The 16,535-nt window shown below is 42.4% G+C and overlaps 1 protein-coding gene across 1 annotated transcript in view; it reads left to right on the top strand.

The window, feature by feature from the left end:
• The window catches only part of WDFY3 (WD repeat and FYVE domain containing 3), a 321,115-nt gene that overhangs the window by 27,993 nt on the left and 276,587 nt on the right, over nt 1-16,535 (top strand). The window lies entirely within an intron of this gene.

Here is a 16,535-nt window from a genome sequence, read left to right as displayed (position 1 = left end):
CTTTTTGAACTTGGTGGATATTATTATTATTTTTTTTTATCGTTGACCATGTTACTGTTTTCTGCAAGGCTCTGTCTGACATCTGTTCTGTAAACTAGCAGATAATAATAATGCTGACACGGAGTAGTCCTAACCGTGCTTCCTCCTTTCTGCTTCCTGATGCTACTTTGTTGATCAGCTGACCCTGGTCTATTCCCAGCAGCTAACCCTGCAAATACGTATAGTACTGTGTAAATGTATATCTTTATTTGCATAATAATAGTAACTTTAGTTCACAGTGCGCTTTTCTCCCAATGTGATTTAAAGTAGTGGTGGTGGCATTTAATGTACATTTCTTATGCGTACTTGTCGTCAGATTTTACATTACTTGTATAATTGTATTTATATAGCGCTAACAATGCACACAGCGCTTTACACAGTAAATACATTACAAACTATGGGGATAAGTGCAACAGGTAAATGACAACATAAGTCAAAAGGAGACCCTGCCCTGAAAAGCTTACAATCTAAGAGTTCTTAATGTCATGCATAGACACTGTAGTTAAAGTACTGCCTTGGAAGCACAAAGTCTGTGTGTTTGGTCACTCTGGCATACAAAGGATCAGCTTTTGATGGTACTGCGCACTCATACACCTGACACTGGGGCCTGCCTTTTTAAAGCCGCCTGAGAACGAGATTTGAATATGTTTATATTTGTGTGTGTGTGTGCATGTTTTCCTAAAACATTTGTGGGAGTCTCCATTGCAACTATAGTCCCTGTCTTTGGACCTAGAGGGCTCCCATCCCTTGCTCCGCATTGTAACGGCATGACATGAGGCACTGAAGCATAGGTACGTGCAAAAGCGCGCTTTTTCCAATGGTTTGTTTGTACTCTGCTTCCTTAATACAGAAGTAGGAACATCCATAGAAGCAGTATATGAAGCAGCATACTATTTCTAGGTCCTAGTTGGGACGCCATAGTTTGCTAGAGGCGTGTAAAGAATATATGTGTACTTTTCCCTGTTCAGGACAGCACCCCTGTGAGCATGTTACTTATGTATGTGAAAAGGTTAATACTTCCAGCTAACCTGCAGACTCATTCACCCTTCCCCTCCCCACAGGGCCCTCAAAATTATCAACATCTCCCAAAAACCATCACGTCACACCTAAATTCCCTGCCACCGCCACCAGGAATATTTTTAGGTCTTGCCTGTTTACTAGGAAAAATATGTAATTAACACCAAACCTACGGTAATTTAGCAAAATGTGCCCTGAAATGCGGGTAATCTATGTTTTAAAAGGTGCTTGGTTCATCTAGGCGCTGACCGAGTGTTACTTACGAAATTTTTACATTTAATACGGAAAAAAGTCACATAGGCCTTGATTACAGAAAAACAAAACGCTACTTAAAACATACAATATATAAATGCAGACCGTTCATAATATAAACAAGGTAAAACAGCAGAAAGAAAGTAGGGAAACCACACTAGAGGTCTCCCACATTCATATATAGACGATTCTCCTCTTGCTGCTTGTTTGCAAATAACTCCCAAAGAGATCTCCCAAAGGCAGTCACCGAACACAGAGAAAAGAATGCAAACGGCATACTAGAGATCAGTATGAAATAAATTGCATTAAAAATATCAAATGTAAAATATTTCATACATAAATGCTAACATGGATACAAATATGGGAAAGCACACATGCTTGCAAGAGTGTCTAATTGATGAGTGACTTTGACCATGTTGGAAATCACTCAGATTGATTATCTTTGCTAGATTCTGATTGGTCAAATTGGGTTTTTAATTTAGCCCTCCCTGCCTGTCTCTGTCCATGTGATCACTGCATTTTGGGACCCTTTTCAGATCCTGTCCTCCTCCTGGGGAGGTTATCACCCTCCTTTCTCCTGCAGGAAACTGACACTTTCTCAGGGGCTATTAACGCGGTATATGGAGATCCTCTTGTGAGGCTGATCTTCTGACTTCCCAGAGCCCTAAGCAGCTCTCTGTGGCATGTCTACATTCGCTTTCTGGGACCTGCACCTCTTCTGTGCATTGTTGTAGTGGTCCTGACTGTTAAGGCACTGTCCATGACTAAAACACCAACAGGAAGGCCTAAGGCCTGAGTCCCGCTGCTTCCGATGGCGCGTGCGGCCGCGTGCACATCACTCACCGGACATGAGTTTCTCCCGACCCGGCCCCAGTCCCTCCTCTCTGCAGGGCTCGCTACACACTGTGACGCGTCAGCCGCCAGGGGATGCAAGAGAATTGTAATCCCGAGCGGTGACGCGTCACGTGGTGTGGCTGTGAGCCAATGAGGAGAGGAGGAGGAGGGGAGGCTTCGGGGAGCGGGGAGGAGAGGGGGGAGGAGAGCATTGATTTGTCTTCTGCAGCACCAAGGGAGCCCCCCTGCTCCCTCCCACAGACTCTCTCTCCTGTGTGACACACTCTCCTGACTCTCTCTCCTGAGACACACTCCGGCACAGTGTGATGCCCCCCCCCCCACAGACTCTCTCCTCATAGTCTGTGCTGCAGATGCACAGGGGGGGGGGGAACCCCTGGCAATGAGGAGGGGAGGCTTCGGGGAGCGGGGAAAGCAGCTGCAGCATCAAGGGAGCCCCCCCTGCTCCCTCCCACAGACTCTCTCCTCAGGGAGGCTTCGGGGAGCGGGGAGGCGGGGAGGGAACCCCCTGGCACACAGTGTGATGTCCCCGCCCCCCGACGTAATTGCCGCGCCCCCGACTCATTTTGGCCACGCCCCTCCGCTCCAGTTCCTGCTCCCTACAGACCGCAGATAGCGGTCAAGTGCCTCTCCACGCGCCGCCTGTCTGCAGTGCGGGCGTGTGGTCTGAGGCAGCGGGGCCTTAGCCTAATCTCTCCTTTACTTGGGGGACTGTCACTGAAGCTCCTACTGTCCTCTACTTCTGGACCCTAACCTTCCAGAACAATTCCTCCGACAGTTATACACCCTGTCACGTAGTTCCATGTGTCATCACAGCCTATCATCAACTGATTTACTATTAACTCCTTAGATTACATTAGTAACCATCAGAAGGAGGGGTTTACATTAATATGAGCTAGTAACCTCTGTCACCCCTGATGAAGCACACTAGTGCGAAACACAGAGGTTACGTGCGGTTATGCATTGTCACCTGGGAGATCTTCGGGAGAGGTTCCAGCTTCTGCTGACCGAGGCTGATTTCTTAAAGAAACAACTTGTGTCCTATTGGCTATCCACCCAAAGGTCCCTGTGCGGCAGGCTGGCTGATTGTATTGTTTTAACATTGTAAGTTATTTACTTTGTATCTATATGTATGGGTTCATAAGCACTTTTGTAAATATTAGGGACAATAAAGCAGTTGCATTAACAAAGTTGCAGTAATGTCTGATTTATAAACCACTATGCAAATATTTGTATTTGTGGCCATTCATTTACATTCTGGAGGCTTTAATCTACATGAGATGTATGTATACTCAGCAGTAGAGATTCCAGCCCTTCCAAACCACGGATGGAGCATTTCCCAAGCCTGGCGAAAGATGGGGATCTGGACACCTTCCTGCGTGGTTTTGAAAAAACCTGCAGGCAGCCTTAGGTCCGCCGCGTATCTCGCATCCTCCCGTTCTACCGCATATCTCGCTCTGTCATGTTCTGCAACATGCCTCGCTGTATGTATGTATGTATGTATGTATGTCTTTATATAGCACCATTAATGTACATAGCGCTTCACAGTAGTAATACACACGTCAATCATATAAATAACAAGCAAGGCAAAGTGGTACAATTCGGGGGCTTTACTGCACCAGATCTATCAAAGCAAAAAAGTTACATTTAAAACCATAGAATTGTATTCTTTGTTATATCTGGCGCAACTTTTGGGCTCCAGAATTGCTCCACTTTTGACTTGATACGTAGACCCAACAGTGTGTGATTAGGAGAACAAAGTCTATTGAAAAGGACACGTAGAAAATGTTCCAAAACATGTTGGAGCTTGCTAAATGGGGCTTCACCTTTTTAAGCTAGCTGATTCCGGCAACCCCCCAAAATTATACGACGAAAGTCGAAGGCATTTAGAAGACTCCTATCCAGTAATGATTGAGATTTGATTGACTAACCTCAGTAATCTTGTTTAAGTCTGAATTTGAAAGTGAAGGCTAGTTATATTTTGAAACATTTCCCATTTTAATTCATATGGAAATTTGGAGCTAGGCATCAAGTTTAACTGCATATCTGCAAAATAGAATTCCTTGACATCGTGAGTGGCATTCGTATGTTCTGCATCACTGATGGACCGCCGAGCAGCAGAGCAGGCACAGTGCAGAAGGAATGGGAAGGATGTGCACTGTTGACGTAGGCCATTTTACAAACGTGAAGTCTAATAACATTTGTGTAGGGATGTTTCATATCCAGTAGGAACCTAGTTAAAGTCCCAGCTCTCCATGGAAAAAGAAAAGGAGTGGAAACTGCGGATTTAACAAAAAATTGTAGATTAGTTGCATATTAGATGAGGTTGGAAAAAAGACATGTCCAACAATTTCAACCTAAGCTAAATTTAAATGGCAGATACTTATTCTCTAAATAATAAATTCCTTCCTGACTCCAGATAGTAGCAATGCGATTTCTCCCTGGATCAACATCCTTCCCATGTATACTTATTTGGTATATCCCTGTATACCTTTCCTTTCTAAAAAGATGTCCAACCTTTTTTTGAACAAATCTATTGTATCTGCCATCACCGTCTCCATGGGTAATGAATTCCACATTTTAACTGCCCTTACTGTAAAGAACCATGTCCTTTGTGGAATGGGACATTTGGTCGGGCCGTTTCGCCACAACCAAATGGCTGCCACCGCTTCGCTGCCGGTGGACCCTCCGCCGCAGCCAATCCGCCACTGGAATCCCTGCTGCTGGCCACTTCTCTTTCATTTTAGTGGTTAGGGTAGGGCGTTTTAGGGTAAGGCACTTACCATAGCAGCCAGCAGCAGCTTCCGGCAGCGGGGGGAGTAATGGTGAAGCGCGGGCGGCCATTTGTTTGCGGCAAAGCGTCTGCAACCAAATGTCCTAGACCGTTCCTTTTTGTTGCTGGTGAAATCGCCTTTATTCCAAGTTTAAGGGATGACCCCGTGTCGTTTGTACTGCTGTTGGGAAAACTGATCTGTAATAGCCTACTAAATCAACAATTTTTTTATTAAATCCGAAGTGTTCTCTCCTCTCTTGCTTTTTCTGATGTTACTACAACTGTGGAGTATAGAAAAGCACCGGAGACTGAAATCGCAAGGGTAACCTTTTTTTGTAAATGGGACTGCTCTGAGGGATTGCTATATTTACCCAGCTCCCCATGAATCACGTCATTTTAGCTTCGTCTGCTTTTAGTAGTAAAAAATAAATAATAAAAATAAACCTGTGCCTAATCAAACCTGTAAATTCTGTAAACCGCACCGTGTACCCTGACTGAGCATTGTGGAAAATAAAAAAACCTATTAACAGGTCTTGCCATCTTCAAGTTGACCTTCCACTGCCTGAAATGCACCTATGGCTTAAAAGGGGCACTCACATAATTTGTAATACAATTTTTTATTATGGCAAAGTTCCAACATCCAGGAATCTGTGATTTCCTTTGAAAAGATGTCAGGTGTATGGGTGCAGTGGTCATATGTGCTCGTGCACAATCGAGAAATGTCAAGGAATTGAGCTACAAGCGACTCATATCCTCTGACCCTTGCTGAGGTTATTGAGGATATCAATGTCAACTGGCAATGCTATGATGACCTAGGGGTAGGTCGCTCAGAGTTGAAAGGTTTAAAGTTACAGCTATAGATTTGGATTTGGGGAAAAAAGTGGACTTATTATTATTGTGGCTTTGTCCGAACATTTGACATTCGATATCCATACTTGAATTGCAGGAGGAGTGGCTCAGTGAGTAAAAGACACTGACTGGCACTGAGTTCTGGTTCAATTCCCAGTGTCGGCTCCTTGTGACCTTGGGCAAGTCACTTTACCATTCTGTGCTTCAGGCAACAAAAACATAGATTGTAAGCTCCATGGGGCAGGGAGGGACCTGTGCCTGCAAAATGTCTCTGTAAAGCGCTACATAAAAAACTAGCAGCGCTATACAAGAACATGCAATTATTATTATTTAAAAATATTACAATACTATATCATTCTGTCAAATATGGATCCTTAAAACGTGGATCCCATTGGAGTTTAATAAAACTGCTTAATTTCCATTTTTGAACATGCCATGTTTCATAGATGCAACCAATTTCTTATGCAAAGCAGTGAGGATTTGAATAGCAGGAAGGGAGCTTTCATTTATTGCCTGGCTTTAGATGACACATCCCAGCTCTACCATCTGTAATCCCAGAACCTTGCATTCCATCTCTGGCTTCATTACAACAGTACCACAGTAACTTCTGTTTGTATGCTTGGCTGGTTGCCCTGCTGGCTTGTTGCATATATTCATCCTTGCATAACCCCTTCTCTGCAGGAAAGACCATGCTGTAATGTTAGGGAGTAAACAATGGACCAAATAAAGATTGAAAATGACATAATGTATCTGAGGCTGCATTTTGAATTATGGTGATGCAACAGGCACACAGTCTTCATCTTGAGCCGGTAAGAGCTTCCTGGTGCTTTTTATTTGTTTATAGCCATGTATATGAGGTAATTTTAGTGCATGTTGGTAGTTTACTTCATTGTGTAAAAGGTTCAGTTTTAAACTAATGGCAGTAATGTGCTAAATGAGGTTAAAACTAGTTAATGCCTTAAATATTTTCCTTATTTTTTTTTTATTGGAGAATACGTATCCTATAAGAGGTATTTGTATACAGTATTGTGTTACGTGATGTCTGCATTGCTGGTTTAATGATACTTGCAGCCCCCTTATGCCATAGTAACCCATTTTACTATATTCACTACAACTCTCAAGGTGCTGTACAGAGCTCAATACAACAGTTCAGTCCCAATGCAATAATAGTAATTTCGATATCTGCAAATAAATTGAGCTTGTTGAGCTCCTAAGCGGTTGTTGGTTTGGTGCGGTTTAATCAGAAAATCGGGAAGAGATACATGGAACAATAAAAGCACTGAGAAACGGTATGGAAGTTATTGTATCAGTAACTTGGCATTACCCCAGTACTGACCATATTCAATGGGGAGGAGAGTCGGTGGTCACAGACTGCAAAGAGGAACAATGAAACAAAAACATGCACTGGTATGGTATGCTTGATCTCTGTATGAACTCTCTCCTGCCTGATTTGAAAACAGGAATTTATTCTCTTGATGTAGCATCTACTTCCATTACTGTACTTGCATTTTGTTTGGCAGATATTAATAGAGGAAAACATCCTGAGACGTGTCTCTATCACACTATGTGAATAACATGAGGACGATACATTGCCACTTTATTAAGTCACTTTTAAAAGTTAATAGTTTACTTTCTAGCCACTTCGAAAGGGAACGGGGTTCCTGTGATAGGCTATATACAGTATTTTTGACAGTAAGTCTCAGACAATTTCATATTCTGATAATGCCCACATGCCTGCTCACTAATCCAAATAAATGGTTGTCCACCATCTGAACGTAGTTAAAACAAACTTGTAAGGAGGATGATTAGATAATGATGTTGAATCAATACCAACTGGTGGGAGCCTAATCTCACGTGACAGAGCCCGTGTTTGGTACTAATGTTCGAGCAGTTGTCACTAATTTTAGCCTGGGCTATTTCTCAAATGTTTACATCTGTGAAACCCTATCTGTGTCCCTCCCACCTATACCATGGCCTTGCATTTCCTGGAAGACAGACTTGAAGGCTATTGTCCGTGTGTACAAATGCGAAGCCTTGGAATGGTAAAAAGCTTTTTCTTTCATTGGTATGCAAATATACATTTTTAGCCTCTGTATTGGTGGGTGGTGGGGGCTTGTATTGCAGTTGCCTCTGGCAGTAAGGGATTCAATCTAATCTAATTGGTATTGCCACAGTATATCGCAGACTTGGGGCCTTCATTGCTATGCATTCTATCAGGCTGTTTGTCATGAATTTGGGCAGTATTAAGACCAGGACCGTGTTCAGCAATGTTAGACGGGACACCCAAGATCAGTCGTCTAATGGTAGTTATCTATTTAACGGCTTAAATCTGGGTGTCCTTTTTTAATGACAAATCGGACAAGAATCAATATTTGTAAATACAGGTATATATATATTTTTTTTTTTAGTTAATCAGGAGCTGCTGAGGTGTGTTTTTGCCATCTTTATCTAATGTTTTAAGTAATGGCCATGTTTGTGGAATCTCTAAATTGCCCCCTGTAGTTATTTCTTAATTATCTTGGCAAGCAATTGCAGGTAACATATGTCTGATCAGGTTTCAACTGCAGTACAGGCATACCCCGCTTTAAGGACACTCACTTTAAGTACACTCGCGAGTAAGTACATGTCGCCCAATAGGCAAACAGCAGCTCACGCATGCGCCTGTCAGCACGTCCTGAACAGCAATACTGTCTCCCTACCTGTACCGAAGCTGTGAGCAAGCGGGGAGACTATAGAGCCTGTTACAAATGCCATATTTACATCAGGTATGCATGTATATGAAGATTACAGTACAGTACATGCATCGATAAGTGGGGAAAAGGCAGTGCTTCACTTTAAGTACATTTTCGCTTTACATACATGCTCCGGTCCCATTGCGTACGTTAATGCGGGGTATGCCTGTATACTTGGGGGTAAAGGGAAAAATATTGTTCATTATCATCAACTTTTTGATTCTCACCCACTCCTGTCCTCCAAATATCATGTATGTTATTGCTCAGCCAGAGGAAACACTGGGCTGTGGGGAATTAGAAACTCTTATTAATAACACGGTACACTCAAGGTCTTACATCTTTATAACCAAAAATAACTACAGTAATAATGCAATGACTAAAGATGCATGTGTAGTTCCGTTTTATCTTTTGACCATGTACATCATTGTGAATTTCTACTATAGATTGCTGTTGAGATATGCCAATAATAATAATTTTTCCCCTGCCCGTCTACAAAATGGCACCATTTTTGGGTAGCTGCAGTACGAGTCCCTAATCACCCGGATGTGTGTGTTCCCTATGGTGTTGTTGTTCTGTTCTGCAGAGTTAAATTCCACCACATGCATGATGTGACGTTGAAATCATTATTTCATGGCATCCCTGTACCCAGTTTGCATTAGGCTGCGCTTATAGTGCCAGCGATGCAACGTTGCGTCAAAACAAATGCATTGCTGCCAGTGCGTACGCATATGGTAAGCGCAGCGCGACGGCTTGGTCGCGATCACTGGAAGTCATCTCAATTTGATTTTTCCAGCGACCGTAGCCTGACGTCGCCGGCACTAATAAGCGTAGCCTTAGGATTCACTGCTACTACTTCAATCTGCGTTTAGTGCTGAATTTGGGTCCTCCATTGTTTGACTGCAAAACTACACAACAAATCCGTGATGAACAAAAATGAACACTTATATTTATATTTTTAGCAAAGAACTTTTGCATTATCCGTTTTCATAGTGTTTAAATATCGAAATATGTGATTTAGGGTTCTTCTGAAAGAAAAACAAAAACATTTGACAGTGAAATTCTGACTTCAAGTAATGAGAACCCATTGGAGTCTGTGATACTAATGGGTCAAATGAGTGTCAATGTCTGCCAGTGAGAGAAACTCGGGGGCCTGGACTGGCACTGTGGATGGGCACGTGGCAAAGCCAGTGAGAACAACTAGGAATCTGACCACTGGTCAAGTCTCTCTCCTCTGTCGCCTATTCCCACTCCCCTGGGATCTCTTGGTGACGAGGACCAGAGAGCTGTGGTCTGATATCTTGTACAGCAGTCGTAGCTTGAAAACCTGCAATTAATGTTGGGTGTGCGACTTTCCTGCCCTTGGATAGATGCTGCTTATCATGGTCTAGCCCAGGAAAGTGACGCCTGAAATGTCAATGAGGCACCATGACTGCAGGGCAGAAGCAGTAGCAGTGAGGAGGACCTAATGATTTTTCACAGTTGTTATCAGACCCTAACGTAGCTAGTAAGATTTTACAGGGCTGTTTGTCATTACTGAAGACAGACGAGTTTCTCTTGCTATACTCTCCCTATCATTTTCTCTCTGTTATACCTTTCTTCTCCCTCTACAATGTGTACAACACCCACGGGCAGTATGTTTGGGCACAATCCAGGAGGGCGCTGCTTATTTTTTTTAGCTCTAGTGTGCTGCATTGAGTTCTAGTAATACTCCAATACTCACAAAGCAAGATTGACCATTATTTTTTGTGTGCGATTTCAGCCATTCGTAGGCCATTGGAGAATGGAGTGCATACCAGATTTTGCGATAAGCGAGTATTTCATAGAGTGCACCGCTATGTTCGCATACTCCTCTGATAGATGAGGGGTTAAATAAAACCTATCCTTCACCATCACTATACATTGGGTTTGATGTAACCATCCTAGGCAGAGAGAGCCAAGAATGTTGATGTTTTTTCTCTATTAAACAGAAAATCCTGAAATCACACACTTTGACAGCTCCTGGCGTGCTCACAAATGGAACATATACTTCTTCATACTCTGTTGGGTTCCATTTCCCCGGCAGACATATAACAATACTTTTTACTTTTGATTGATGAGCTCCGAAAAAAAACAGCAAGGTGTAAAAGCAACTACAAAGCAGTCTGAGTTCACATACAATTTGTAAATTAGTTGGAGGATATCAACAGCATGGTTTTTTTTGTCAATCAACATGTAATTTGAATTTAAAATATCTTGAGCCATGTTTGAAAGCATAATATACAGACTGCATAATTAAATGTATAATACAAAACTGAGTGTCACAACGAAGTATGTGATCATGATGAAAAGAGCAATAAACCATTAAAAAAAACTAGTTGGGTCGAACAGTGACTTCTGTCTGGGTTTTAATCGACGTCACAGAAACAGTTGCAAATCCCAATCTGGTCTTGGTATCCTAAACTTTTGACATGGTGAATGGGAAGCACTGGGAGTAAAACAAGGTTTTGAAACATGCAGTATTAAAAACGTAGAAACGTTTAGGAAAAATAAAGTTATTTGATTTACAAAACATAGCATTTGTTCAGCTGAAAACTCTAGGAACATTCCTCCCTCCCAGGTATAAATGATGAATAGCTCTGTCTCTCTTGTTAGCATCATCCCCTTATTATTATTATTATTATTATTATTATTATTTTTTCTTCTTACTATGCAGAGCCAAGGTATTTTATTGCCAATCATTTGTTCTATTTGTTCATTGCTTAGGAAATGACTTATTTCAACCCCCTTTGTATCTAAAGCCCTCTCCCTCCTTAAACCTTTCTCACTGACTGCCCCACACCTCTGGAATGCCCTTCCCCTCAATACCCGACTAGCACCCACTCTATCCACCTTAAAGACCCACCTTAAGACACACTTGCTTAAAGAAGCATATGAATAGCACTGTGGATAATACTGGACACATGATACATAAAGCTTGGCCCCCTGCAGACGCACTTACCAGAACTCCCTCCTACTGTCTCTGTACGTTCTCCCTACCAATTAGACTGTAAGCTCCTCGGGGCAGGGACTCCTCTTCCTTAATGTTACTTTTATGCCTGTAGCACTTATTCCCATGACCTGTTATTTGTATTATCTGTTATTTATTTGATTACCACATGCATTACTACTGTGAAGCACTATGTACATTAATGGCGCTATATAAATAAAGACATACAATACAAGTTATGAGATTTACATGTAGGTGTGACAGCATTTTTCCTCGTCCCATGGGAACAATTCAGGGGCGCTGTGTTTAAGCCCTAGTGTGCTGCATTGAGTTGTAGTGACACTTTAATACTCACGAAGTGTGGTAAATTAGAATTCCCCCTGCTGCTCAGTCCCACTAATGATCCCAGCGTCCCAAATCGGGATTCTCCTAATGTACAGATATATCTGAGGAAGGGGCTATGATCCTGCAAAGTTATATGTTCACGCTGTTGGGCCCCGCTCACTGTGCCTGCTACGCGATGTGCGTGCGCATGATCGCCACTCTTTAATGCTATTGTATCAGAGTTTTCAGACTAAACGACTCCTGGCGGCGAAGTACAGTGTTGACTTTGCTGACCTTGAGGGAGACAACTCAAGTTGTAATTTCGTGCGGCAGCAGCGTGTGTATTTCGCCAGCCAAGAGAGAAATGTAAACACAAGGAACACCCCTACCATGCCTGGGTCCCAGCTACAAGTCACTCAGTCTGCTGCGGATGAGCACACATCGCCCAGCAGATGGAGGCATGCACACCACGTCGTGAGGTAGGCACAGTGAGCTCGGCCTTATTCTGATGACATAAATACAGAGTAATCTCTTTTTGCATTTATACCAGTGTGCCTCCTCCATTCACATATAGCCCTAGTGAACTATACAATGATAGTCTCTCGCTACGAGAGGAGACGCTCAGGGGCAGTGAGATAATGTTGCTCACCACTGAAAACAAATTCTTAGCTGCAATTTGTTAGTGGTTCTGAGGCCCACATCAAGGAAACTGTTCTCTGGCTTCGGTCATCCCACTTATTTGTTTGACCTGTCCCATTGGAGTTACTCAGGATGGGTGAAGGGGGCAATCATTGTTTAACTACATGACACTCCGCCAAACCCCCCCTCCCCCCATGTACTGAAATCATGCAGTACAGAGCCAGGAGTTCCTCCTACTCAACCACCCCATGGAAAAATGTCTGGTTGGCTACTGGGTAATTTGGAATAAGGCCGATGGTGGCGTTCTGCTCACAATATTGTGATTGACTGCTGTGTTGACTAAGCAGGTTTATAAAGGATTCCAAGGAAAGCATTTATTCTTTAGTACATCATTCCCAACCATTTAAGTTACCAGCATAAAATGTTTTATATGCCCCCTCAAGTAAAAACAAAAAGTGTGTGTGTGTGTGTGTGTGTGTGTGTGTGTGTGTGTGTGTGTGTGTGTGTGTGTGTGTGGCGAGCACGCACGTTTTAAGTGAAACTTCTTTCTGTTGTGTCACTGAAATTGTAATTATACTTTCAAAAGTCTTTCAATCAAAAACATCAATACAATTTCAGTGACATAACACAAGTTTCATTTATATATATGGGCAGTGGTTGACAAATCACCAAAAAATCTACTCGCCACACAAAAAAATCTACTCGCCACCTAGTACCAAACGTGTGCTGCTTGGGCCAATATTTACTCGCCCGGGGGTTAAATCCACTCGCCCGGGGCGAGCAAATGTATAGGTTTGTCGAACACTGTATATATATATATATACATACATACATACAGTTGGGTCCGGAAATAATTGGACACTGACACCATTTTTATAATTTTGGCTCTGTACGCCACCACAATGGATTTAAAATGAAACAACCAAGATGCAATAGAAGTGCAGACTTTCAGCTTTAATTCAAGGGGTTGAACAAAAATATTTCGTTTGAAATGTTTAGAAATTGCAACCATTTTCATACACAGTCCCCTTATTTCAGGGGCTCAAATGTAATTGGACAAATTAACACAATCCTAAATAAAATGTTCATTTTTAATACTTTGTCGAGAATCCTTTGCAGGCAATGACTGCTTGAAGTCTGGAACGCATGGACATCACCAAACGCTGGGTATCCTCCTTTGTGATGCTTTGCAGGCCTTTACTACAGCTGTCTTCAGTTGTTGTTTGTTCATAGGTCTTTCTGCCTTAAGTGAAATCCATGCTCAATCGGGTTGAGATCAGGTAATTGACTTGGCCATTGCAGAATATTCAACTTCTTTGCCTTAAAAAACTCCTGGGTTGCTTTCGCAGTCATTGCCTGCTTTCGCAGTCATTGCCATCTGTTAAGGGTTATTGTTCATCTGTAAAGTGAAGCGCCGTCAATCAATTTCACTGAATTTGGCTTAATCTGAGCAGACAATATATCCCTATACACTTCAGAATTCATCCGGCTGCTTCTGTCTTCTGTCACATCACCAATAAACATTAGTGACCCAGTGCTATTGTAAGCCATGCATGCCCATGCCATCACACTGCCTCCACCGTGTTTTACAGATGATGTGGTATGCTTCGGATCATGAGCCGTTCAAAGCCTTCTCCATACATTTTTCTTCCCATCATTCTGGTACAGGTTGATCTTAGTTTCATCTGTCCAAAGAATGCTGTTCCAGAACTGGGCTGGCTTTTTTTAGATATTGTATGGCAAAGTCTCTAATCTGGCCTTTCTATTCTTGAGGCTTATGAATGGTTTGCACTTTGTGGTGAACCCTCTGTATTTCCTTCTCTTTATGGTAGACTTGGATAATGATATGCCTACCTCCTGGAGAGTGTTCTTCACTAGGCTGGATGTTGTGAAGGGGTTTTTCTTTACCATGGAAAGGATCCTACGATCATCCACCACTGTTGTCTTCCATGGACGTCCAGGCCTTTTTATGTTGCTGAGCTCACCAGTGCATTCTTTTTTTTCTTTTCTCAGAATGTACCAAACCGTTGATTTGGCCACTCCTAATGTTCCTGCTATCTCTCTGATGGATTTTCTTTTTTTTTTGCAGCCTAAGCATGCCCTGTTTCACTTGCATTGAGAACTCCTTTGACCGCATGTTGTGGGTTCACAGCAACAGCTTCCAAATGTGAATGACACACCTGGAATCAACTCCAGACCTTTTTACCTGCTTAATTGATGATGAAATAATGAAGGAATAGCCCACACGTATCCATGAAACAGTTTTTGAATTAATTGTCCAATTATTTTTGGTCCCTTGAAAAAGAGGGAGCTACGTATTAAAGAGATGTAATTCCTAAACCCTTCCTCCAATTTTGATGTGAATACCCTCAAATTAAAGCTGATAGACTGCACTTTAAGCCCATATTCATTATTTAACTGTTACTTGAATTTATTTAGGTACACAGCCGAAATAACAAAACTTATATCAGTATCCAATTATTTCCTGACATATATATATATATATATATATATATATATATATATATATATATATATATATATATATATATACACATCTATACATATATACATATATACATACATACATATCTGTGACACCATTGCACTTACGTTGTGCGTCGGCATCTGAGAGACCCGGCGTGGGACAGTGCAGGGGCATGCTGGGCGGAAAATAGAGGCCCAACCAGCGCCGGCCGCTCTCATTCCCCCCTCCCCCCGCATGCAGCTCAGTAAGAGAGAGGCAGCAGCTGGGGAGCGGCAACCTGCGAGAGCCGCATGCCGTTAATCGACGCCTGCACTAATGCTACATCTAACTTGACATAATATATAGTTAAATACTTATCTGTTATCTTTTTATAAGCAAGGGTCATTTAGTTCAAAGTATTTTAAGCCAACAACCACATCACAGTATGGCCCATCTGTAGGTCCTAACATTGCTGCACCTGCAAAAAGCTCTCCTAACCTCTTTAAGGCTGAGTCCATAGAAAGGGAAGCCGCGCTCCTCCGCGCTGACACTGAGGCTCGCCTGCTCGGTCAGGAGCGATTCCATGGACTGGCAGGCGAGCCAGCGTGCGCGATCGGGGGGGTGGGGCAGTGACGTCGCTGGGCCAATAGCCCACGAAGCGCCGACGTCAACACGCGACTTCGCGCTGATTTGGTGTTTTCAGGCAACAGCGCGCTGAGAAACAGGCTCGGCTCTGCGGACGCTCGCGGGAGCCTCCTCTAAACACATCCTCATTGAGGATGCAGGGGATCATCGCGGAGCGTCTGCGCGGCTTCCCCTGCTATGGATGCAGCCTAATGGAGGGAGAGTTTGTTTCAGCGCTTATTTTCTTTCTTTCTCCTGAACATAATTAAAATAACATTGTGTCAACTCTTAAGCCCATTGATTTGTCTCTATCTGGGAACGCTGGAACAGACAATATTACTGTGTTACTGCAGAAAGAAAGCTGCCTGGCTGCACCCAGCTAAGGGAAAATATCTATGTTTTTTTTTCTAAGACGTCGGGGAATAACATTTTTTTTGGAATTGCTGATTGTACTAAATACTATATGTATATCCGTAACACATTTTAGCTCAACTCTGATAAATGAAGAGTGGTGGGGCAGTGCGGTCCCAGAGTGGTTTGCAGAGAATGACATATTTGTCACACCATCACCCTCCCATTGTGTATTTGATTTAGTTTACACCAGCATGTTTTCTGTGTCTGCTTTATATATATATATATATATATATATATATATATATATGATTTTATACTTGTTGAGCATCTCTGCTTTCAAAAGAGAGATGAGGGACATCTAATTTTATTTCACGGGGTTTTTTTTTTTTTGGTACTGTAAACATTTTTTAAAAGGGTTTTTTTACTTGCAGGCTTGTTCCTTGATGATGATGTATTTATTTATAGCTAGGCAGTTTCACGGATTCTCACCTCCTCTCTGGGCATTTTTGAGCATCAACCAATCAGAGCGGCTAATAAGGGAGAGCGTTTCATGATCCATTTCCTAAATGCCATTATTTATATAATTGACCCTTGCCACTTGCAAATGTAAACAAGGTCAACAAGGATGCTGGAGGGTATATTTCTCAT

This window comes from Ascaphus truei, chromosome 1 (genome assembly GCF_040206685.1).
Source record: "Ascaphus truei isolate aAscTru1 chromosome 1, aAscTru1.hap1, whole genome shotgun sequence".
Lineage (NCBI taxonomy): Eukaryota > Metazoa > Chordata > Amphibia > Anura > Ascaphidae > Ascaphus > Ascaphus truei.
The sequence above is the reverse complement of the archived record's forward strand: the minus strand, read 5'-3'. Positions and strand labels throughout refer to the sequence as shown.